Raw genomic sequence first — 24375 nt, 5'->3', positions numbered from 1 at the left:
ATGAAAAAAAAAGTATATCATTAAGCATCAAATCTAGCTAGGTAAAAGTCATTGGACTCAATTTAATAATAAGAATTGGAATAATATACACATAATCATAAATTTGAATCTTAATGTCATTCTTACAATTTTGATTATCGTCATTGTAATTATGATAAATAAAAGTTTTTTTTAATATAATTGAAGACTTCTGGCCAGAAAATATATACTGACTAATGGGAGGGGGATTTGGAGTTCCAGCATGATTGATTCGACTGCAGAGTGGATATGCTTGGAAGTTGGAATATATATTTTTATTATAAAAAGAATAAGTGGGTGGGGTCCACAATGTCCTAATGTGGATTGTCCAATGTCCATAATCTCCAAAGTTAACATTTTTCTGAATTTTGTCGGTCAATGTTTGAATTGAGCCTCACCAACCCAAAGAATGTTCCTTATCTTTAAGGTCCTATGATTGCCCTTGGTCATGTCCTTGGTGGACTCCTTTCATGCAATAATAATTTATTATTTATATATAATAAGATTTCACTAAGGAATGTGTCAGAGGCATTAGGGACAATAACATGTAATGTATTTTATCGAATATTTTAACTACTTCAATCAGAATATATTAAGTAGTGTTTTTATTCTCTTCACAAAAAAAAAAAGTAGTGTTTTATTTTTATTTTAACATAATAATTAATTTTTAGTAAATCTTACAAGCATTTTATCTTTAATACTTATTTGGATTAATCGATAAGAAATTGTTTCCACCTAACTGATAAATAAGATTTTGTACTTAAATATTATATAGAAAAAAATCTGCAAGAAAGTTAATCTTATCATATATTATTTGTAAAAGATTTTTATGTTTTACAGAACAAATAAACGATAAAATATCATACATTTTATGAAAATATAAAATGATATTAAATTTGAAGAACATAATTATATATGTTCTCTACCAATTAATGAGACCTAGTTCAATAATTAATTGAATAATACGTGAGCGTAGTAAATTTGTGGTACCAAATTCTAATTCTTATAAATCAAAAGAAATATCTTCTTCAATCTTCACCATAAAATTTATAGTAAATCTCTAAAATTATTCATTAATCATCTTGAGAATCATTTTTAAATGATATTTGACTGAGTTCCACCTATAATCTAAACTAATAATGAAAGGGATATCTCTTTTGATATCCATTTTTATTTTAGACAATTTCAACTCCAATTTATACAAACCTTTTCTAATTCTCTCTCACAATTCATCTATTATTATATTTTAAGTCTACTATTATATTTTAAATCGTTTACAAATACTTTTTCATCTTCCTTAAAAAAAATAATTTCATTTTTAAATAATAATATATAAAGTTACAAATTTTTTTTGCCTCTAGTGAGCATAAAACTCACACACTTTGATAATTTGACAATATTTGTTTGAAAGTCAAGGACATGGAAGCCATTATGACAATAGTTACGTACCTTAAGGTCACAATTCAAAGTTAAATATACCACAAAAAGAAAAGAATAAAACAATTAAAGACTTTACCATTGAAGATTGCTTAGAAAAATTAATTAGTACTACATGTGCAAACAAGATATTTCAGTAATTCATCATTTAAGAGCTTTATAATTAATCATGTTGAAGTAATTTAACATAAATGATCTTTTGAAAAGATTTTTAGTGAATGAAGACAAAACGCATAATTTTTTTTTTATAGGTTCAAGGATATTCATTTTTTCCTAAAATCAAAAGTGATAAAATATTTCAATAAAGATTATCTACAAATAGTTTTGAGTGATGAAAGAATTTGTGTTAGAGATCTCACATTATTTATAAATAAAGTCATAACAATGTATATAAGTTAAGAATAATTTTCATTTTATAAGTCGTCAATTTTGTAAAGTTGAATTAAACTCTTAATCCACTTTTTAAGATGATATGAGAATATATTAAAGTTTATATTTTAGTAATAGGTTTATATTCTAGTGATTATTAATTATGTTAATGAGAATGTATGTTAAAGATTTCACATTATCTAAAAATAAGATTATAATAATGTATACAAGTCGGGAGTAATATAATTACCTTATAAACCAAATTGATTTTATAAGCTTAGGCTCTTAACCCGCTTTCCTAAAAATCTAACTATCATGGAATTGAGTGAATAGCGTAGAGTGCAGCCCTTAAGCATCAAATATGAGTACGTTTACGGTTAAAAAATAAATAGCAACAAATGTAACATATACATTTTATGAATTTGAAACATCTAAGAACAAAAGAAAGAGAAACGGTCTACATATAAATTATAGGTATTTATTGGGTGTGTCACCCACCATGGATTTTAAGAGAGCGAAAGAAGATGTTTTGCATTATTCCAAAGAATACTCTGCAATATACAACTCTGGGGACTCAAATTCAGACACAGGAACCTTTTCCGCAGCATTTACAATGGTTTATCCTCCCAATGGCCAAAGCTTTCCTGGAAATAATCTCCCTAGCTACAAGGAATTGTGATGGTCGTCTCATCATAGATTTCATAAGTAAGAACCAAACCAAATATTCTATACCATGTCGAGTTTAATTTTATATTTTATAAATATTCTATACCATGTGGAGTTTAATTTTATATTTTATAAATATATGAAATTTCAACATTCAAGCATTAAAAATCATCTTTTTAAACAAGGTTATGCAATTTCGATCCTTCCAACAAGATCACAATTATGATTTTAGTATTTCAAGTTTTAGTTGGCCTAATCAGAATCCTTAAGTTTTTACCATTTATAATTAGCTTTTTTCATCCTAATTTCGTTCAATATTCAAGGAAATTAGCTCTTGACAAATTGGGCATCATATAGTAGTAAAAAAATATAATGTATAAGCTAAAATTGTTGGGATACAAACAAGTCCCACATCGATAAAATAAGACAAAAACTAAAAACTTATATAATACAAATATACTTCAATGATTGAGAGACCTTTTGGATAATGACCAAAGCTAAAACGAGCTTAGGCCCAAAGCAAATAATATCTCATCATTATGGAGTATGCTTGTGTAATAACTTTATAAAAACAACACTTATAAAATATCCTCTCAAACAAATACCATAAAAAATAACCCCAACAAAAATACACACATACACACACGTATATATATATATATATTAACTGTGTTGGTGATGCTCATGGATAAATTATATTTTTATGATAAAAATGAAAAAAAAAAAAAATCTCTGTTGTATTAAGTAAATTAATGACTTAAATATTAGGATCAAATGATTTGATTGTAAATAGGAGAAATTTTGAAGGATCAAATTAGCACAATTGAATGTAAGAGATCAAAATCGTTCAATCATAATACTCAAGGGACTGAAAATGCATTTATACATTAAAATAATTATTACAAAACTTAAAAACAATTGAGAGGTCTTTTGGGTAATGATCAAAAGTAAAACGAGCTTAGACTCAAAACGGATAATATCTCATCATTATGAAGTATGCTTGTGTAATAACCTTATAAAAATAACCCTCATAAAATATCCTCTCAAACAAATACCATAAAAAATAACTCCAACAAAAATACACACCTCTCCACACACACACACACATATATATATATATATATATATAATTTGAACTAAATGACCTAAAAATATACTTTAATTATATTAACTGTGTTGGTGATGCTCATGGATAAATTATATTTTTATGATAAAAATGAAAACCAAAAAAAAAAAAAAATCTATGTTGTATTAAGTAAATTAATGACTTAAATATTAGGATCAAATGATTTGATTGTAAATAGGAGAAATTTTGAAGGATCAAATTAGCACAATTGAATGTAAGAGATCAAAATGGTTCAATCATAATACTCAAGGGACTGAAAATGCATTTATACATTAAAATAATTATTACAAAACTTAAAAATTTAACATACACGACAACCCATGATTAAATCACAATGGTAAAAGCCTTTACATTATCATTCAATGAAATTCATTCCATGTCACATTTTCACAATTCTTTGGTTGATCTACGACGTGATTAATTGTGTAACAAAGGTTTGGTTCTCCATTAATGTATCTCATTCTTGTTATTTAGCTGAAGAGTTGAAGCTGCCATACTTGACTGCATATTTGGACTCCATTAGTTAAAATTTTAATTATGGGGCAAACTTTGCTGCGGGAGGTTCATCCATACGACAAACCAATTTCAGTCCAATCTTCTTTTGGGCTTCAAATATCTCAATTCATACAGTTAAGTCCAGAACAATTGCTCTCTATAATCAACAACAGTTAGTGATGATATGTTCCTCTACTCATGTTGTTCAAGAGTAAATTTAAATTAACCCTCATTTATTTTAGTTTATGTTTTCACAAAATAAATCATTCACTTTAATTCCTAATATTAGTGAAAAATGAAATAAAATAGACTAAAATAAATAAATTTTCGTATACTCTGGAATAAATTGAAAGACTAGAAAAACAATGACACCGATGCTTACTACATGCATGATGGACTAATTTGGGGTCAATTCCAATTTCCATACTTTAATGTTATGCTGTATTTCCTATGTTTTTAATATTCTCAAGCATTTTTTTTTTTTTGAGTTTTAGTACCAACCTTATTCATGAACGACTAGAGTCGGCTTTGTGATTAATGATTAAAATATTATATACAAAATCTTAAGTTTGAATTAAATTTTTGTACTAGTAATTACTATGAATAATAAAAAAAAAAAGAGCAAATACTTCATCAAGCACTAAGATTTTTGATGACAAGTAATATAATTTTTTTTATACCAAGTTCTTTTTTTTTACACCTATACTATATAAGTTCTTAGAAATTAAACTTTTTAAGAGATAATAGAATGATAAAGATGTTTATTACTACTTATATGTTATGGTCAGTTGAGTTTCCGATTTAGTGAACCACTTGAATTAAATTTTACAATTTTTAAGTGTAGAATAACAACAATAAAGTTTGAAATTTTGAAATTTAGGATCTTCTACATAACTTAAATCAACTTAAATCCTTTACCAGTGGGTTAAACTCGATTTACGATAATTATTTAATAAGTACTGGTAGATGGGAAATTCACAAACAATAATGTCTAATTGTATCTGATATTTTTTTTTCAAAAAAAAATTGTATATGATATATTTTGTATTACAGGAGTAGATGCACATTTCAAAAGCAAGCTACCCAAGTCCATGGATTTTTCCAATGCCCTATACTATATATACACCATAGCTATTGGTCAGAATGATCTAAGCTTTGGTTTCATGAGCTCAGATCCATAATTAGTCAGATCAACAATTCCTGATATGTTGAGTCAATTCTCTAAAGTTGCAAGTAAAAACCCTAGTTTGTCTTCCTCGTATTTTATTTTGATCGATCAATTTTAACAGTTGGATGGAAATCCAACGATTCATATTTTATCTCAACAAATCAGACTTGTGCATATAAGATTTGAACATATTGATCTTCATTTAAGTGTGTTTGAGAAAACGTTGAGTTGATCGGCACCCATGTTTTTTTTCAGTCCATTATACTTCTATATATGTTTAGAGCTTTAGGACGTGTGAACTTTTGTTTGGTGCTTTGCAAATGCCAATATAAATACACACTTAGTTACATCAATTTATTTATGATAACGTAAATGTGTGGCTGCCAAAAAAAAAGAAAGAATTGTTTCTTGATTTATTACAACTAATGATATAAAAACATTGAAAATGTGGAAGGGAATATATGAAGAATTTACATCCTACATAAGTCACATTTAGCAATTCTAGCTTCAATTTTTGCTTACACTAAATACACCCTTTTCATCTAATTCTTGTGGGTTTTGCTTTAGCAACTTTACAAAGAAGGGGCTAGATTCTTTTGGATACATAATACTGGCCCAATTGGATGTTTGCCACGAACAAGTGTTGAGAATAAACCCAAACCTGAAGACTTGGATTCCACTGGATGTAGAAAAACAGAGAATGAGATTGCTAAAGAGTTCAACAGGCAGCTAAAGGAAGCTAATTAAAAAGTTACCTAATGCCAAGTTCACCTATGTTGATGTCTACTCAGCCAAATATGAACTAATAAAAAATGCAAGGAATCAAGGTCATGATTTTAATTTTTATTTTATAGTAAAATATTTTTTTTTCTCTAAAATTTCTCAAATTCAATTTTAATCCTACAATTTTTGTTTTGTTTTATTTTATTCCATCTAATTTAAAAATGCACAACTTTTAGTTTTCAAAGTAGTTTAACTAGTACTTTATAACAATTTTAAAGTCCCATATAAACCATTTTGAGAGCTAAAAGTGACATATTTTTAAATTAAAGAGACTAAAATAGTTAAAAAAAATTCAAGAGACTAAAACATATTTTTTCCTTAATTATATTATTTCGTACAGGATTTATATGTTACTTAAATTATTCATGGTAATAAAGAGCAAATAAAATTATTTAATTTTTTTTTTGTTTTAGTTTGTCTAATTTAAAAATGCACAACTTTTGATTCTCAAAGTAGTTTAGATACATAACAATTCTTAAACTCCATACAAACCCTTTTGAGGACCAAAAATAGTATATATTTAAATTAAAGAGACTAAAACATTTCAAGAAAATTTAAGAGACTAAAACTGAATTTAAAACTCTTCAAAGGGATCTGAAACATTATTTTTTCCTTAATTATATTTCTTCGTACAGGATTCATATGTTATTTAAATTATTCATGGTAATGATCAATGTTTCACACAAAATTTTTTAAAACTTAAAATAAAATTATAATTTCTAAAAATACATTTCACATTTAAATTCTAATTAAAATTGTATTACCCTTATATGGGAGCTACTAAAAGATATTAGACATTTGCATTGAATGACATGTAGAAAGAGCAAATATTATTAGTTTATGAAAAAAAAGTCATGAACCAAAAATATAAAATAATATTATCAGTAGAAATAATTACAATAATGACAATGAAAATCAAATCCAAGTAATTATATATACCTTAATCCTTAATTAATTTCTAACTACTAAGCTGATTTTAATAATTTACAGTTATTTAATCATAAATTGTTATATATACAAAATAATTTTTATAATAATTATCTTAAAATTTATTATAAATTTTTTTTTTTGATTTATCACTGGACGATGTAAAAGTTGGACTTAATAGTGCCTGACCATTAATGTCATAGTTTATTACCCTTATGACTTGAATTATATATATGCTTGGCAGGTTTTGTTAATTCAAAGAAATTGTGTTGTGGCACAGCCAGTGTTATCCATCACTACAAAAAATTATGCAATTTAGCGATCACTAAAATTGGTCGTTAAATTGCAAAAATTGGTCGTTAAATTGCAAAAATCGGTCGCTATTTACTTTAGCGACCGAATTTAATCAGTCGCTAAAACCCTGGTCGCTAAACTATTTAGTGACGGAAAAATTTTCGGTCGCTAAATGGTTGAAATGATTTTGGTCGCTGAAGTGTATGAGACCAAATTAGTGACCGAATAAATCGGTCGCTAAATATTTATTTTTTATTATTAAATTTTATAGATGTCGCAAATTTGGTCGCTACGAACCACTCATATTTGGCCTCTTAAGGATTTTATTTCACAATACTTAAGTTTATAGCATGTTTTGTCCTTAATTACACAATCTTTGGAAACTTTCCAGAAGGTCACTCATCTCTATATTAGTATAAGTAGTACAAATTAACTCATTTAAGTCATTCTCAACTATCCAATCTCATATTAGATTATTTTTGGATACTTATCATTTTGGTATATCTAGACCGTTATAAATATATAATAATATATATAATAATTATATTACTAATAATAATAATTATATTATATTTAATTAATCTTTATTTATATATATACTTACTTTTATAATTAACAATCTACTTATTTCTATTTAAAATTAATTTTATGATACAATTTAATTTATTTATTATAAATTTAAAAGTTTAAGTAATAATTTATATATTTTAAAATGAGAAGGGTTATAATAACACTAGTATAACTTTTACTAAGTATTACACCGCTTAGTAAATTTATATTAAATGTGAATTTTGTAAATCCAACCGATTAAGATTGAAAGTTCATATCACTTTATATGTTTATATCAATTTTTGTTAAAATTGAAAAATAACTTAAAAGTAATCAAAGTGCTCATATTTTATTTGAAATGTATATATTACGTCAATTTTGTTTTACAAGAATGAAGTATCAAATCATCTTGAATTCATATAAGATTCTGTATATATGATCTAAGAGTAAAAAACTTTCAATCTAACGGTTGAATTTATAAAATTCACATTTAATATAAAGTTATTGAGCGATGTAATACTTAGTAAAAGTTACACCGATGTTATTATAACCCTTCTCTTTTAAAATATTATTTTTATAAATTAAATTTTAACATTTTAAATAAATTATTAATTAACTTAATATATTTATTCATCTTAAATCTAAGATATAAAATTCAAAAAATGTATTTATCCTTGTTTTATTTTCTAATTATCAACCATTAATAAAATACTAATTTAAAATTTAAATATAAAAATATATTTAAAAATAAAGTTATCATAAGTTAGAAATATATATTATAAATATGGATCAAAATAAATAAGAAATTTTAAAATTCATATACTCTAATTAAAAAACTGCCTAAAAATCCGATCGTAAAAAAAAACCTCTAAATATTTTTTCACATAAATAACTATTGGTATTAATTATGTAGGAGTGCATATAAATATATATTTTTTATTATAAATTAATGTTTGCTCTTACAAAAAAAAGAAAATGGGATTGATCATCAACAACAACATTATCATCACTTTTAAGCAATTTATAAATTTTTTTAAGTTTTACTTAGTGACCGAATATAATTTCGTCGCTAATTTTAACTAATATTTAGCGACCGAATAGAATTTCGTTGCTAATTTTAACTAATATTTAGCGACCGAATAGAATTACATTGCTAATTGTAACTAATATTTAGCGATCGAATTTTATTCTGTCGCTAAAAAATCAAAATTTCTGATTTAGAGACCGAATTCAATTCCGTCACTAATTTTAATAATATTTAGCGACTGAATTTAATTCCGTTGCTAAAAAAACTCAAAATTTCTTATTTAGCGACCGAATTTAATTCCGTCGCTAAATATTAGTTATATTTAGCGACCGAATTCAATTCCGTCGCTAATTTTAACTAATATTTAGCGACCAAATTCAATTTCGTCGCTAATTTTAACTAATATTTAGCGACCGAATTCAATTCTGTCGCTAATTTTAACTATTATTTAGCGACCGAATTCAATTCCATCGCTAATTTTAACTAATTTAGCGTTAAAAAAATAAAAATTTATAATTTAACGACCGAAATAGCGACCGAATTAAATTTCGTCGCTAAAAAAATCAAAATTTATAATTTAGCGATCGAAATAGCGACTGAATTCAATTCTGTCACTAAATTTAACTACTATTTAGCGACCGAGTTCAATTCCGTCACAAATTTTAACTAATATTTAGCGACCGAATGAAATTCCATCGCTAAAAAAATCAAAATTTATAATTTAGCAACCGAAATAGCGACTAAATTTAATTTCATCATAAAAAAAATCAAAATTTATAATTTAGCAACCGAAATAGCGACTAAATTTAATTTCATCATAAAAAAAATCAAAATTTATAATTTAACGACCGAAATAGCGACCGAATTTAATTCCGTCGCTAAAAAATCAAATTTCTTATTTAGCGACAAAAATAGCGACCGATTTTCTAGCGACGACTTATTTTGGTCGCTATTTTGATTATTCATAATCGGTCGCTAAATCAGTCGCTAAATAGCGACTGATAAGTTTCGGTCGCTAATTTCAGTCGCTATTTTGCAATTTTCTAGTAGTGCATGTTGATTGTGGAAAAAAGAAAATTAAAAATGGAAAAGAAGAATACTACAAATGTAAGCATCCATCAAAGTACATTAGCTGGGATGGGGTGCTTTACTCTGAAGAAGCAAATCGATGGCTTTCCATGCGCATTTTAAATGGCTCTTTCTCTCATTAATCACTTGCTATAGGGATGGTCCATAATTCAGGTTTAAGGAAACCTCTAACTCCACCATTAGGTGAAAAAGATATATTATTGGAGTATTATACGTAGTAAACAAGGATTTTGAACTCAAAATGACGTGTTAAGGGAAATTAAGTGAAAAGTTATTCCTTATTATTGGAAAAAATCGAAGTCTCATATCGACTAAAGATTAACTAATTATATAGTATATAAGTAGATAACAACCCTTACCTGACAAGTTGGTTTGATAGGGTTGAATTATGCTCAAATTCATTATGTTAAGATGGTTTCAGAGTTATCCTAAATCTTTAAAAACTAACCACCTATCTTAGATCATTAAAAAAGAGCACACCCAATAATGTTAGACTAAAATTCCACATCGATTAAAGATTAGACAATTAAATAGTATATAATCACTCCATTTCAATGCCCCTCTCTCTATTCTTTTTTTTTTTTAAGTAAAACAAAAGAGTTAAAAGATGCAGACTAAATAAGAAATCAAAGTGTGCAGTTAACTCTACGGATAGAAAAAACATAATTTAAATAAAAAAAATAAAAAATATGAAAAAAGTTTTTAACAAAAGGGAAATCAAAATAGAGTATTCCTATTATAATTACTAACATAAAAGACACCTGAAATATATCTGTGTATTTTTTTAATTTAAAAATAAAATAAATCATAAAAATAACTTAAATATGAGAAAAACCTTGTAACAATTACCTTTCATACAAATTTGAAAATAATAGTAAATATATAATTTCCTTTCTAAATCAATTTTTTACAGTGTAAAAGTATGCAATTCTACGAAATTCGTGCCTTTTGATTGTGCAACATGACACTTTGGTAGTGCTTTATCAATTGGAATAGTAAATTGGATTTGGTGCATGAGTGGTAAAATTTGCATTATACTGTTTATGTTTTCTGATGCGATGCTAGGTGCCATTTAGGTCTTGTCGGGCGTCATTATTGTAGCCAAGAACAAAGTTTGCTCTTTGTGCTACTCACATTGGACATGGGTTATTCCTCGCCGAGTGTGTGAGCTCCAGGGAGCTCCTTATGGTAATCCGGTCGTGTGCGAGATGAGTCACGTTGGGCATGAGTCTTCCTCTCAGTGCTTGTGTGTGTTCTTTGGGCACTTTACGTTGGGTGCGAAAAGGCTACTGTCAGGTGCCATTCCGCAAAAGATGTTTCTTCTTGTAGTAAGTTAATGATGAGTGACTTGAATGGTTGTTGTTGTAGTGCTTGGATGTCTTATTATTATTGTTCTTACTGGAAATCTGCTGTAGAGCTGATCTTCTAGGTAAGATCGGTGAACCTCCTTCACGGGTACGCTGGTGTTCCAAGATGGGGGTGGTACCTGCAAAAGAGACTCCGATGCTAAAGTTAGGGTTTGTATGAGTATGAGTCTCGTATAAGTAATGCACGTACCTTAGTGTGAGTTAGGGTTGCGTTGGGCCTTGGGCCTAAGATAAGACATGATGTGATTAGATAACAGATCTCATCTGGAGCGAGATCCTCGGGGATCAGTTTTGATTCGCTTAAATACCGAGCTGATGTCACGCGGTGCGTGTCCGAGGTCAGCTTGCGTTATGGTGCCGAGCTCGGAGCTCGGTTACGTAGTACGGATAGTACACTAGCCCCCCGAGCTCCGAAGACTGTAGGTCGAAGAGTTAAGACCGAGCTCGTCAGGGAGCAGTGATCTTTCGCGCATGCTTGCCTGTCAAGATGCCATGTGTTGCAACTGTCGCCTCGTTCTCGAGAACGTGCAGGTGGCGTGGTAACAAAATTGTATTTTTATCTGTTTGATGACGTGGCCTCTTTGGGCCGATGTCGTATTCCGATGCCCATATTTTATGGCCGAGCTGAGGAACTCGGCAATGATGAGTTTACTGCTTGGTCAGGTTGGTAAACCTTTGATTGAGTCAATAGATTGGTGAAGGACAAGTCGGCAACTTGGCTGGCCAGTACACTTGCCCCCCAAGCACCGAGTGATGTAAGAGCGAAGGGGCTTCTGAGGAGCTCCCAAATTTGTTGTTTGAAGGTTCAAATTTGACCTTGTTAAGTAGATGTGATCTTCAAGGGTCGAGCTTGACCTTGGTTAAGAAAATATGATCTCAAGGTTCGGACTCGACCTTGGCATAACAAGGTTCGAACTCGACCTTGGTTAAGGAAATGTAGTCTCAAGGTTCGGACTCGACCTTGGCATAACAAGGTTCGAACTCGACCTTGGTTAAGGAAATGTAGTCTCAAGGTTCAGACTCGACCTTGGCATAACAAGGTTCGAACTCGACCTTGGTTAAGGAAATGTAGTCTTAAGGTTCGGACTCGACCTTGGCATAACAAGGTTCGAACTCGACCTTGGTTAAGAAAATGTAGTCTCAAGATTCGGACTTGACCTTGGCATATCAAGGTTCGGATAGTACACTAGCCCCCCGAGCTCTGACGGAGGAGGTGACCTCTCGCGCGCGTTTGCTCGTTGTGGTGACACGTGTCGCGAATGTTCATTTCTCGGAAACGTGCAAGTGGCGTGTCATGGGAAATGACGATTATGAAATGATGAATTTGCGATTAATTGCGTTGTCAGGCGTGCCCTTAGGTTGACACGTGGCATGGCCGCTTTGAATTTTGGGGGAAAACTTTTTTTTCTCTCATACGCGCCTCTTCGCTTCTCACTTTGCTCACTTTTCGCTTTTTCAGCTTCTTGCGTACGCTGTTCCTCTCATTTTTCTGCTCGTCTTCCGTCTCCGTTTTCTCCGTTTCCACCGTCGTTTCCGGTAACCCAGTCACTATTAGGGTTAATTTCTGAGGGAGAGTACCAGGTACTTCCTTTCTACAGTCTTCTTTTTCCTTCTTCCCCAACCTTCTTCAAGTCTTTCTTGTCTTTTTCATGGCTGGGGGAGGTAGTGTCGGTTCTTCTGCGCCTTCTCGGGGCAAGGCGCGTGGTAAGGCAGTGGCTACCGGGAAAGCCGCCGCCGAAAAGAGGGATTCGCCCCGGGGCCCGGAGCCGAGCATTCCTGGCTATGACTGGGTCAAGTGCGAGGTGGGGGGCATCCAAAGTGTCTTTCAGACCTTTCTTGAGGTCAATAGGATCGCCAGGTCAGGCAGGGTTTGCGACCCTGCTATCTCCCGAATGATCCGGCTTGAACCCTATCAGGCTGGTGAGGGTGTGTACATGGGGAAGTCTACCGATTCTCCCCATTTCTATATGTACTATTGTTTCTTTAAGGATTTAGGTGTCTGTCTTCCTTTCACTCAGTTTGAGTGTGATTTCTTGGACCATGTCAACGCGGCTCCTTGCCAGTTGCATCCCAATAGTTGGGGTTTCTTGAGGGCTTTTCAAGTCCTGTGTACAGTTTTAGGGATAGAGGTGTCCCTTCCCGTCTTTCTTCATTTTTATCAGTTGAAGTTAGGCGTTCCGCCATATGGCATTCTGTCTTTGAATGGGAGTAGGGATGGGGTTTTTTTTACCCTCTACTCCCAGTCATATAAAAATTTCAAGCAAGAGTTTTTCCGGGTTGCTCTTGTGAATGTTGACCCTTTGGAGGATGGGGCGTTTTATTTCGGCGGGTTGCCGAAATTCCCTTTCTACTGGTGCCCCAAACCGTCTGGGTTTCATGGGGTAGGCCAGGTGAAACTGACGGCCTCGGAGGTGGCCGCTATCGACAACCTCGCTGCACTTCCTCGCCCGCTGGATTGTAAGCTCGTTCTGTCGCTTGCGAACTCGGCATACAGGGAGAGGGGTTTGGAGAGTGAGTATTGTGTTTTTTGGTGGCTTGGGGTTTGTGTAGCTTTCTTTTGCTGATGTGTTTTGCTTCTTGTCTATAGGTATCATGGGGAAGAATTTGTGGCGCGAGCTCAAACATCACTACGATGTCACAGAACTCGAGGTCCCCGAGCCTCAAGAGGAGGATGTTCCCCCTCTAAAGGTCAGCCGAAAGAGGAAAAGGGGAGCGAAGGAGGTCGGGGGGACCTCTGCCCCTGCGGACGCCGAGGAGGTGACCTCCACGGCTGCTGATGCGAGTGCGGTGGACCTTACTGAGAGTCCACCGCCCAAGGAGGCCCCTCAGGTGGCTTTTGAGGAGGTGGTTCGGGCTGCCAAGGTGGCGATTCCAGCCACTGAGCAGGTCGCCTAGGCTGCCAAGGTGGTGAGAGCCCTGTTACTGTTGCTTTTTTAGTGTCGTTTATTGTGTTTTTTTGTGTTTTGACCTAGGGCCGTCTTTCGCAGGCAGGAAATGCTGTCGAGGGGGCGACACAGGCTGTTGGGCGGGTCGCCCAGGCTGCCGAGGTGGCGGTTTTGGCCACCGAGCAAGTTGTTCCTACTGCTGAGGTAAGTAGTGTTCCTTAACTTTCATGGTTTTCCGTATGCCAAATTCTTTTATTTTTTGACATGGGGCTGGTTTTCGCAGGCAAGGTAGGAGGTTCCTATTGCGGACCTTCCAGATACCGAGCAGGGGACACCGGCATCAGCCTCTATTGAGGCTCGTGAAGGGGGTCCGAGCCGTGAGGTTCCCCCGCCCACCGCTGTAGCTTCGGCGCCGCCGTCTGGCACATCACAGGGGGTTTCCCGGAGCCGATACCTAACCCATCGCTTCAGGAAGGGCCTTTCAAAAGTGCGGCTGGACCACGTGAGCACCTCGGCCGACATGGGCTCATTGTGGAGCGCGGGGATGACCATCGAGAAGTTCTTCCCTCAAGACTCGTTGAGCTCCGAGGACCAGGGGTTGATAGACGAGGCCGGCCCCGAGGATAGTTTCAACGCTGCCCAGGTCCTTCTGCAGAGGGCTATGGGCATCCTGGGCCACTGGAAGCCTAGGTGGGCTAAGCAGCAGGAGGACCTGGCCAAGCAGCAAGAGGAGCTGGCCAAGCTGAGGGGTCGACTTCAACCCTGGAAGGATGCAAATAAGATCCTGAGGGAGGAGAACAAGGCTCTTAGTACTGCCCTTGGTGAGGCAAAGCAGCAGGTGGGGGAGCTGCAGGAGCTTGTCGCCTTATCTCGGGGTCGCGCCCGCTCTTTGAAGGATGAAGTGACGTCTTCCCGTGGCCAAGTGCGGGCTCTGGAGGATGTTGTGACCTCTCTTAAAGGAGAGTTGGCGGCGGCGGCTGAAGAGCGCCTTCATAGCAAGGTCATTCTTGGTGGCCGGGAAGACGAGATTGCCACCCTGAAAGCGGAGCTTGCGGAGCTGGCGGCCATGGAAGGGAGGCTTGCGGAGGTTGAATGCTCCATTGTGATGGAGCACCGGAGGGGCTTCCACAAGGCCGCTCGTCAGGCACGGCTCCTTGCTCCCGGGTTCGACTTTTCCTCCATGCATGTGGAGAAGGTTGTCCGCTTTGGGAGGCTGGTTAAGGAGGACGATGTCGATGACAGTTCTAGTGAGAACGCCTCTGCGTAGGCCAATTTTGTAATAGCCTAGTTGAATTTTCTGTTTTGAATTCAAGTGTTGAACTTTGGGAACTTTGCTGATATGTGCGTATATATATATATATATATATATTTCTTTGCTTTTATGTGTTTGTGCTTGGTTTTTGCTTTGTGCGCGTTTTGAGGTATACGTTCGGTGTCTGTTTTGTGTTTTTATAGATCCGAGCTGGTCACGCCGGGGTGAAACCTCGACCTCGGTTTTTTGTAAAGGAATCTGTTGAGAGGTTTGAATTTTTCCGAGGTTCGTACTCGACCCCGGGTGAGAGTTCTAAGGTTCGTACTCGACCTTGATTTTGAGGGAAACAATTTGATTAAGGTTCGAACTCGACCGTTAACGAGAGTGCCGAGGTTCGTATTCGACCTCGGCTTATGAATTCGACCTTAGAGCTTCGTGAGAGTTCAAACTTGACCTTAATAAACCGAGGTTCGAATTTGACCTTGGATTTTCGTGAGGGTTCAGACTTGACCTTAATAAACCGAGGTTCGAATTTGACCGTGGATTTTCGTGAGGGTTCAGACTTGACCTTAATAAACCGAGGTTCGAATCTGACCTTGGATTTTCGTGAGGGTTCAGACTTGACCTTAATAAACCGAGGTTCGAATTCGACCTTGGATTTTCGTGACGGTTCAGACTTGACCTTAATAAACCAAGGTTCGAATTCGACCTTAGATTTTAGATGGACTATTTAATTAAGGTTCAAACTCGACCCCGTTTTGGAGTAAAATGAATTTTTCTGAGGTCCGTACTCGACCCCGGATGAGAGTTTTAAGGTTCGTACTTGACCTCATTTTGGAGTAAAACGAATTTTTCTGAGGTTCGTACTCGACCCCGGGTGAGAGTTTTAAGGTTCGTACTCGACCTCGTTTTGGAGTAAAACGAATTTTTCCGAGGTTCGTACTCGACCCCGGGTGAGAGTTTTAAGGTTCGTACTCGACCTCGTTTTGGAGTAAAACAATTTTTTCCGAGGTTCGTACTCGACCCCGGGTGAGAGTTCTAAGGTTCGTGCTCGACCTTGATTTTGAGGGAAACGATTTGATTAAGGTTCGAACTCGACCGTTAACGAGAGTGCCGAGGTTCGTATTCGACCTCGGCTTATGTGGTTCGAATTCGACCTTAGAGCTTCGTGAGGGTTCAATTTTGACCTTAATAAACCGAGGTTCGAATTCGACCTTAGATTTTCGATGGACTATTTAATTAAGGTTCGAACTCGACCTTTAACGAGAGTATTGAGGTTCGTATTCGACCTCGGAACTTGCATTTGTGCGTTTAAGGTTCATTTTCGTCCTTTATATGAGCAAAAAGATAAGAGTATGGATTGAGCAAAATGAGTAATTTTATTTATTATGCCTGTGTGCCTCGTTAAAAACCCTCGTAGTCAAAGACTGGGGCGGGAAAAGAGTGCACAACTGTGTTCATACTGAAAAAAGAAATGAAACTTAAGAAGCTGCGGTGAGGGGATCCCCCTTGCTTTGCTTGCTGGATGAGGAGACCTTTAGACTCTCGGCATAGCATTGCCGAGCCGTTTTCTGATTAGCCTTGACGGAGATGATTTTACCGTCCTTGCCCGGGAACTTCATGGTGAGGTGTGGGGTTGACACTACCGCTCCGAGTTGGTTTAAGGTGGGCCTTCCGATGATAATGTTATAGGAAGTGTTGGCTTCCACGAGGAGGTATCAGACCATGACCCGCCTTGTATCCGGTGGTGTTCCGAAAGTTGTCAGTAAGTCTACGTACCCTCGATTGTGAACTCGCTCTCCTGTGAAGCCGACTAGGGGCTCAGTGTGAGGTTGTGTGAGAGAGTGGGGGACGTCTAGTTTTAGGAATGTCGGCCAGTACAGGACGTTGGCCGAGCTCCCCTGGTCGATGAGTGCTTTCTGCACCTCCCAGTTGACTATTTCTACGACGATGACCATGGGGTCATCTTGGTTAGGGCTGACGCCAGCGTAGTCCTCGTCATAAAAAGAGATCGGCGGTGAGCTTTTGTGCGGGGCCGAGGTGGTAGAGTGGACGCAGTTGATGCTTCGCAGGTGTCTTCTTCGAGCCGAGCTGCTGGCGCCTCCCCCCGCAAAGCCACCCGTAATTGTGTTGATTACTCCCCGTAAGGGGGCCGACTCTGTCTCTTGGCTTATCTCGACTTGTACTGCGCCATTAGTATTTTGTTGGGAACCCGGGTGTGGGTCAGTACGAGCTCCCGATCCACGGCCTCTGCCTCGTCCCCGACCGCCGTAGCCGCCTCGGTTACCCTGCTGTCGCTGGACGTACTGGCCGAGGTGGCCTGCCTGAATGAGTTCTTCGATACGATCCCTGAGTGTGCGACACTCCTCCGTGGTGTGACCATGGTTCTTGTGGTATCGGCAGTGCTTGGACTTGTCGGCGCTGTTGGGAGTGTGGCTTGGTGGTGGAAGGGCGAGCAGGTTGCTATTGCTGGCTTCCTCCAGGATGTGGACTCTAGGTGCGTTTAGGGGAGTGTAGAAGTCGTATCTCCCTCCTCTGTTTGCCCTAGTTGACTTCTTGAACTGGTTGTCGTTGTTGACTTTTATTTTGTCCTTATGCCCTTATTTTGACTTTGCTGGACCTTTTCCGCGAACCTGGTCGCGGAAAGCGGAGTGTTCTTCCATCTAGATGTACCCGGCTGCGCGAGCGCGGAGCTCGTCCATATCACGGGGGGGGGGGGGGGGGCTCGGCATAGACTGTCGACGAAGGGGCCGGCTTTTAGGGCCATGAGCATGGAGTGCATGGCGACCTCAGGGTTCAAGTTCCGGATCCGCACCGAGATGTTGGAGAAGCGTTCCATGAAGGTTCGTAGAGGTTCATCGTCATTCTGCCTGAGGTTGGCCAAAGCGGTCGAGGTTGTGTGATAAGGTCGGTTTGTGGCGTATTGCGCCATGAATCGCCGGACCAGGGTGCTGAAACTGTCGATGGACCCGACGGGTAGCTAGGTGTACCAGTGGAGTGCGGCTCCTTTGAGCGAGGTCGGAAAAACCCTACACAGGATAGCGTCACTGTTAGTGTAGAGGTTTACCTGGGTTGTATACAGGTCAATGTGCTCATTGGGGTCCGTCGTGCCGTCATAGCGATCGAGATGGAGAGGTTTCCATCCACGAGGGAGTGGGGTCTCCATGATGCCGTCCACGAAAGGATGTCGGCGGAAGGTTTCTTGGCTTTCTGTGGCATGAGTGGGTGCTCTGCTGGCGTCTGGGCCTGACTTGTGCATCGATGCATGAGATCGGTGCGTGGCGGGTCGCGAAGTCGGTGCCCTAATCGCAGTCCGGGATTGAGAGACTGAGTGCTCCTCCTCTCCATTATGGTTGCTCGTATGAGGAGGATGATCGGGGTGGTGTCGAGGGAGTTGAGCGCGGATTCGCTCGTTCTCAGCGTGTAGCGCCGCCAGGTCGGCCTCATTAGTGGTAGCATTGCCGCTAGGTCAGTGTCGTGCTTGGCACGCATGTTTTGTAGGTCGGCGGCATGTTGCTGCCGCATCTGTTCGACCTGATTGATTAGTCTCCTCAACGCTGCTTCGTTATCCATGGTGGTTGAGTTGTTTGCGTCGTCTGTTGTGCGTCTACTATGGCTTCTGGTGAAAACCATACAGGTGGCCGATAAGAGCTGTCTTGATCGGCCCCACGGTGGGCGCCAAATGTTCTTACCGGAAATCTGCTGTAGAGCTGATCTGCCAGGTAAGATCGGTGAGCCTCCTTCACGGGTACGCTGGTGTTCCAAGATGGGGGTGGTACCTGCAAAAGAGACTCCGATGCTAAAGTTAGGGTTTGTATGAGTATGAGTCTCGTATAAGTAATGGACGTACCTTAGTGTGAGTTAGGGTTACGTTGGGCCTTGAGCCTAAGATAAGACATGATGTGATTAGATAACGGATCTCATCTGGAGCGAGATCCTCGGGGATCAGTTATGATTCGCTTAAATACCGAGCTGATGTCACGCGGTGCGTGTCCGAGGTCGGCTTGCGTTATGGTGCCGAGCTCGGAGCTCGGTTACGCAGTACGGATAGTACAATTATGTTAAAGTACGAGATTATTATGTTATGACGAATGAGTATGACAAATAAATTGATATTGAAAAATCATTTTAAATGGAAAATTGTTGAGTATGTACATAAAAAATATGATATAGCATTGAGTCTTTTGTGCATAAATCAGCAAATCGAGAAATTGATACATATATACATTGTATATATTTTGTAGTTGGCATCACATGTATGCAAATCATAGTCCACGCACTAATGGAAAATTAGTCTTTTACGTCACCTCTTTGTCGTCTGACATACAAATACGTGACATAAAAAAGACGCGGTGACATTTTTGAAAATAAGTCAAACTATTTTACATCGGACCCTATGTAGTCCGACGTAAAATTTGAAATCTACATTAGACAAAAGACACAGCCGACGTAGATTTCAAATTTTACGTCGGATCCCTATGTAGTCTGACGTAAAAACCTTTTTATATGAATAAGTTTTATCATTATCATCCTTATTCTAGAGACACGAGTCATAATCAAAGCAAATACACACGAACAAAGCGTTTATACAAGAAGATAGCGAAATGTTGTTCTTCCTCTGAGTCTGAATGGTTAATTAGGGTTTTAGTTTGAGAAGATAGTGAAAACACCCTCCAATGGCGGCACCCTCCGACAGGGTCCACCAATTCTTCGACGAACTAGAAGCAAAGAAAACCATCCTTTCCAAATGCACCAATCTCTTCACCACCCTTTCCAAGCACTTCTCCTCCCACCAAAACTCTCTCACCGTGAAATCCTAATTCCTCGATTCCAAGCTCCAAGCCCTCGAATCCCGCTCCAAGGAAACCCTAGAATCCCTCCACCATCGCGAAGCCTCCATCTAGAAGTGCGAGTCCGCAGCCGCCGCCCATATCGAGGACCAAAAAGAGGCCGCGCTCGCCGAGCTCCGCTCCATCGCGCCGCCAGACCTCGACCTCTCAGCCTCTCTCAAGTCCCTCTCGCAGAAGATGGACGCGGCAGCGCTACTGCAATTTGTGGTCTCGAAGCGAAAGGAGTCGGCATCGCTACGAGTGGAGATAGCGGTGGCGAAGGCGGAGGCGGTGGACCCGTCAAGGGTGGTGGTGGAGGCCGTGGAGGAGTTTCTGAAGAGCAAGGTGACGAAGTCGGGGGCGACACTTTGTTCTTGCTATTACAACTTTTTTACGTCGGTGTTTAAAAATCTCTGACGTAATATTACGTTGGCTTTTAAACCCGACGTAAATTTACGTCTCCCGCATTCACGTCAGACTTTTTTCTGACGTAAAAACCTCAAAATAACATACGTAAAATACCTCTTTTGCACTAGTGATGTAAGTCATTTGCATATCGTGTGTTAATGCATTGTTTATTGAATGTTTAGGATGAACAAAATTTAGTTGTGAATGATTTATTAATACCTTACTAAGAAGATTTCATTGTATGTGTATGCATTATAATGATGTATTTGTTATGTTTTGTGTGTTTGGCTATCCGAGCTTATTTTTTGCCTTGAGTGAGAGTGAGATGTTTCTTAATCCCCTTGTTTTCATGTATGTTATGCAGGTGAGACTCATTAAGATATTGATGCTAGTAGTGATGAGGCTAAGTCCTTGTGTGTATGATATAATATGTGACTTCACGACATAGTTTTATGATTTATCTATTTATTAATTGTCATTTACTTCTAGTACAAGATGTTGAGTTATTTAATTTTGTGTTATTTTTGAAAGTTTAATTGGAGAATTTGTTATGTGGTATCCTCTACCATATTGTAGACTTGATATATGCATTAAGAACTTGTAATTCAACTATTCGATCGTTGAAATTAGAACATAAGTCTTTATTGAGTGAAGTAAGTCTACCAAAAATTGATTTTGGAGTAAGTGATCCATCCTCATATATATATATATATATATATATATATATATATATATATATATATGTGTGTATAAGTAAATAACCCTAAATCACATAATCTATTATACTTTCTATATTATTTTAACTATGTGAATTCAAACTTTCATTTGAACCTACGAGATTGATGTGCTTTAAATAGGGGCAACCAAGGATCTGGATCAATCCAAAGAATCGATAAATCTAAATTGACCCAATCAAAATATTTGGACTGGTTCAAATCATTGGCTTAGATCTAATTAAAAAGAATGTGAATCTAATTGTTACATCTAAAATGCACTTAAAGATAAGCGTACCATACTATAATTGTAATGATGGACTTAGTCCAAATATCAAACCAAGAGGGCTATGATCAAACAATTATCAACATATATAATTGTGGTTTTTAACAGTTTAAAGGGGTAGAAAATTGATTTCAAAGAAGATAAGAAGATAACAATTAAAACAAAAAATAGAAGGATTGAAATTCAAGGATTAAAAATTATAGGGCTTTGACTTATTGTTCCTGATCCCCCAAGATGAATTTCATGAATTATAAAACATTATGGTCAATTTACTTATGAAATTGTTGATAACCCTTTGGTTCCAAGAAACCAACAATCGTTGTTTTAAGAAAACCCAAATTGATCGTAAGAAATTTATTCGTAAACCAAAACATAAAAACACATAAGAAAATTAATAAATTAATTCAATTTTGAATTCAAAAAATAGTTTGATCATGCAAATTTTCAAAATTCAATTATTTTAGAGGTCTGTTTATTAGAAGAGTTTGATCATACACTTTGAATTAACTAGGGATACAAATTAAAAATACTAAAAGAATACGACAATTATCAAAAAGGAGTTTTTTGAATTCATCATAGGGGTTCATGAAGAACAATTACATCACAATCATATAATAAGAGAAAAAAAATATATAACTAAAAGTTGAATGATTATAACATAGTCTTAAATCCCTTTTTACAGTAAAAAAATTAAGGCGAACTTATAAGTATGGTCGTACATCTCATCAAGCATGGTCGGGCTCAATAGTCTAGGCATGCTTCGTTAAAATAGGAAGCACGAATGTGCTTGTGGGCAAACATGACCATGCTTCATAGCACGGTCATGCTTGTTGTTCAGGGGTGCTTTAAGGGGTGCTGTTTGTGGTGATTTTCGTTTGTAGGTTCTTTTTATTTGAACTAGCACGATTTCAATTTAGGCGTGTGTGACATGATAAGCTTTGACAGTTTTTCATGGGTGAATCATACATACAGCATGTGGAGTTAATCAATTAGGGTGCAATTAAACTTTATTTAGCATAACAGAATATCTATGCTTAACATACAATCAATTTCATGCATGTGAACGTTGATATGAACCGAATAAACATGTATATTGACTACAGAAATCATATCCTTCATTTGATGATAACAGAATTACAATGCATAAGGATAATAATGAGTATTCAGAAGACTACACTACACTAAACTATGCTACGCTACGCTAAAAAGGAAAAAGAAAGGGTGGTCAAGAAATCCTACTCAGCCGTCTCGTACAAGTGAGCCATATGCGCAGGCGAGGAGTGCTTGTGAGGTTTTGTGACTAATGCGATTTCTGACCCCCTTTTACGAGCATGGCTCGTCAATTTATAGACATTTAAGGGATCATATTAACTATCTCTAACATGCCTTGAATGCGTAATCGTTCTAAACCTCCAAATCGTGGGTCACTTCATGAACGTCTTTTAATAACTTCTGGAACCGCTTATAACCCCCAAATCGCTTTGCAGTCTGATACTAATCCCTTCGATTTACTTCGACCTCTCTTAATCGTGTCTGCCCTAAGTTCTTCATTTGAAGAGGTTATGAAGTATACTCATGAATGTCCAGGTCCTTGGGATTTCGAGTGATTCATGAAAGATATACTCGAGTGTCTCCTGATTCTTCCTGTACTTCGAGAGGCTGCGAGGTTGTGAAGCCTTTTCTGATCGCCTGCAATTTTGAGAGCCTTGAGATTTCGAGCATTCCCAAATTACCTCATTTTGTGCTAACAGGAACACAGTTGTGCATGTTGGCAAGCATGATTGTGCTTCGTAACATGGACGTGCGTTTGAGTGTGCTTCCAATTGAAGCATGACTGGGCATAAATAAGTACGACTGTGCATGACATACTTTAAAGTTTAGAATTGCTCCATTTTATTCCTTAAGTGCATGTCTATTCAAATATTTTCCTTGTTTATTGCACACTTAATAAAAAAAATGAACTTATGTGAAAAACTTAACATTAAACACGATAAAATAGTCGTAAATTAATATGTTATTATGCAACATGTTTAACATTAATTAATTTGGGTTGGATTATGAATTTTAATGTTAAAAATTTAATTCAATCTAATCTAACCGATCAATTATTATATAGAAAAATCTTTTAGAATAATATATAACGCGTTTCAAAGGTTCAGATTTATTTGTATCGTCAGCATATAAGGAAAATAATATCCAGACATATTCAGATCAAACTACAATTTATTTAACTACTTATGATTCCACAAGGTTCAAGCTAAAACCTTTTGTACGGACAGACAAATGACTGCTGTTAAGATTAGCGAAGGACGATATTGTTTAATAAATATCGGTTTACAACAACTCAACCATGTGCACATGAAGCAGTAACGGGACATGTTTGAAAGAGGTGTCAACAACTCAAACAAGTGCACATGAAGAAATATTTGAAGTGTTTCAGACATGATCTGAACATTATCTTCAAAGAAGAAAGTAAACTGATCACGCGCAAAGGTGGGGAACTGACTCTTTGTTTCGAAAGGAAAAAATAAATAGAGTGATCTCTTCTCTCTAAAATAAATAAAGAAATATGTATTAGTCAATAGTTTTGATGTTTTATATATTAGAATCATTTCAAATGCTCTTCTATAATATTATAAATTTGAATTTTCAATCTCAAACAAGAATGCATTTAAGAAGTATATTTT

General features: G+C 36.5%; 1 pseudogene; it reads left to right on the top strand.

The window, feature by feature from the left end:
• Positions 1-1851: 1851 nt before the first annotated feature.
• On the top strand, positions 1852-6926 carry LOC145954632 (GDSL esterase/lipase At3g27950 pseudogene; annotated as a pseudogene).
• Positions 6927-24375: the final 17449 nt, after the last annotated feature.

The sequence above is a fragment of the Cajanus cajan genome, chromosome 2, assembly GCF_000230855.2.
Source record: "Cajanus cajan strain Asha chromosome 2, NIPB_CcT2T_4, whole genome shotgun sequence".
Lineage (NCBI taxonomy): Eukaryota > Viridiplantae > Streptophyta > Magnoliopsida > Fabales > Fabaceae > Cajanus > Cajanus cajan.
This window is presented reverse-complemented; position numbering and strand designations above follow the sequence as displayed.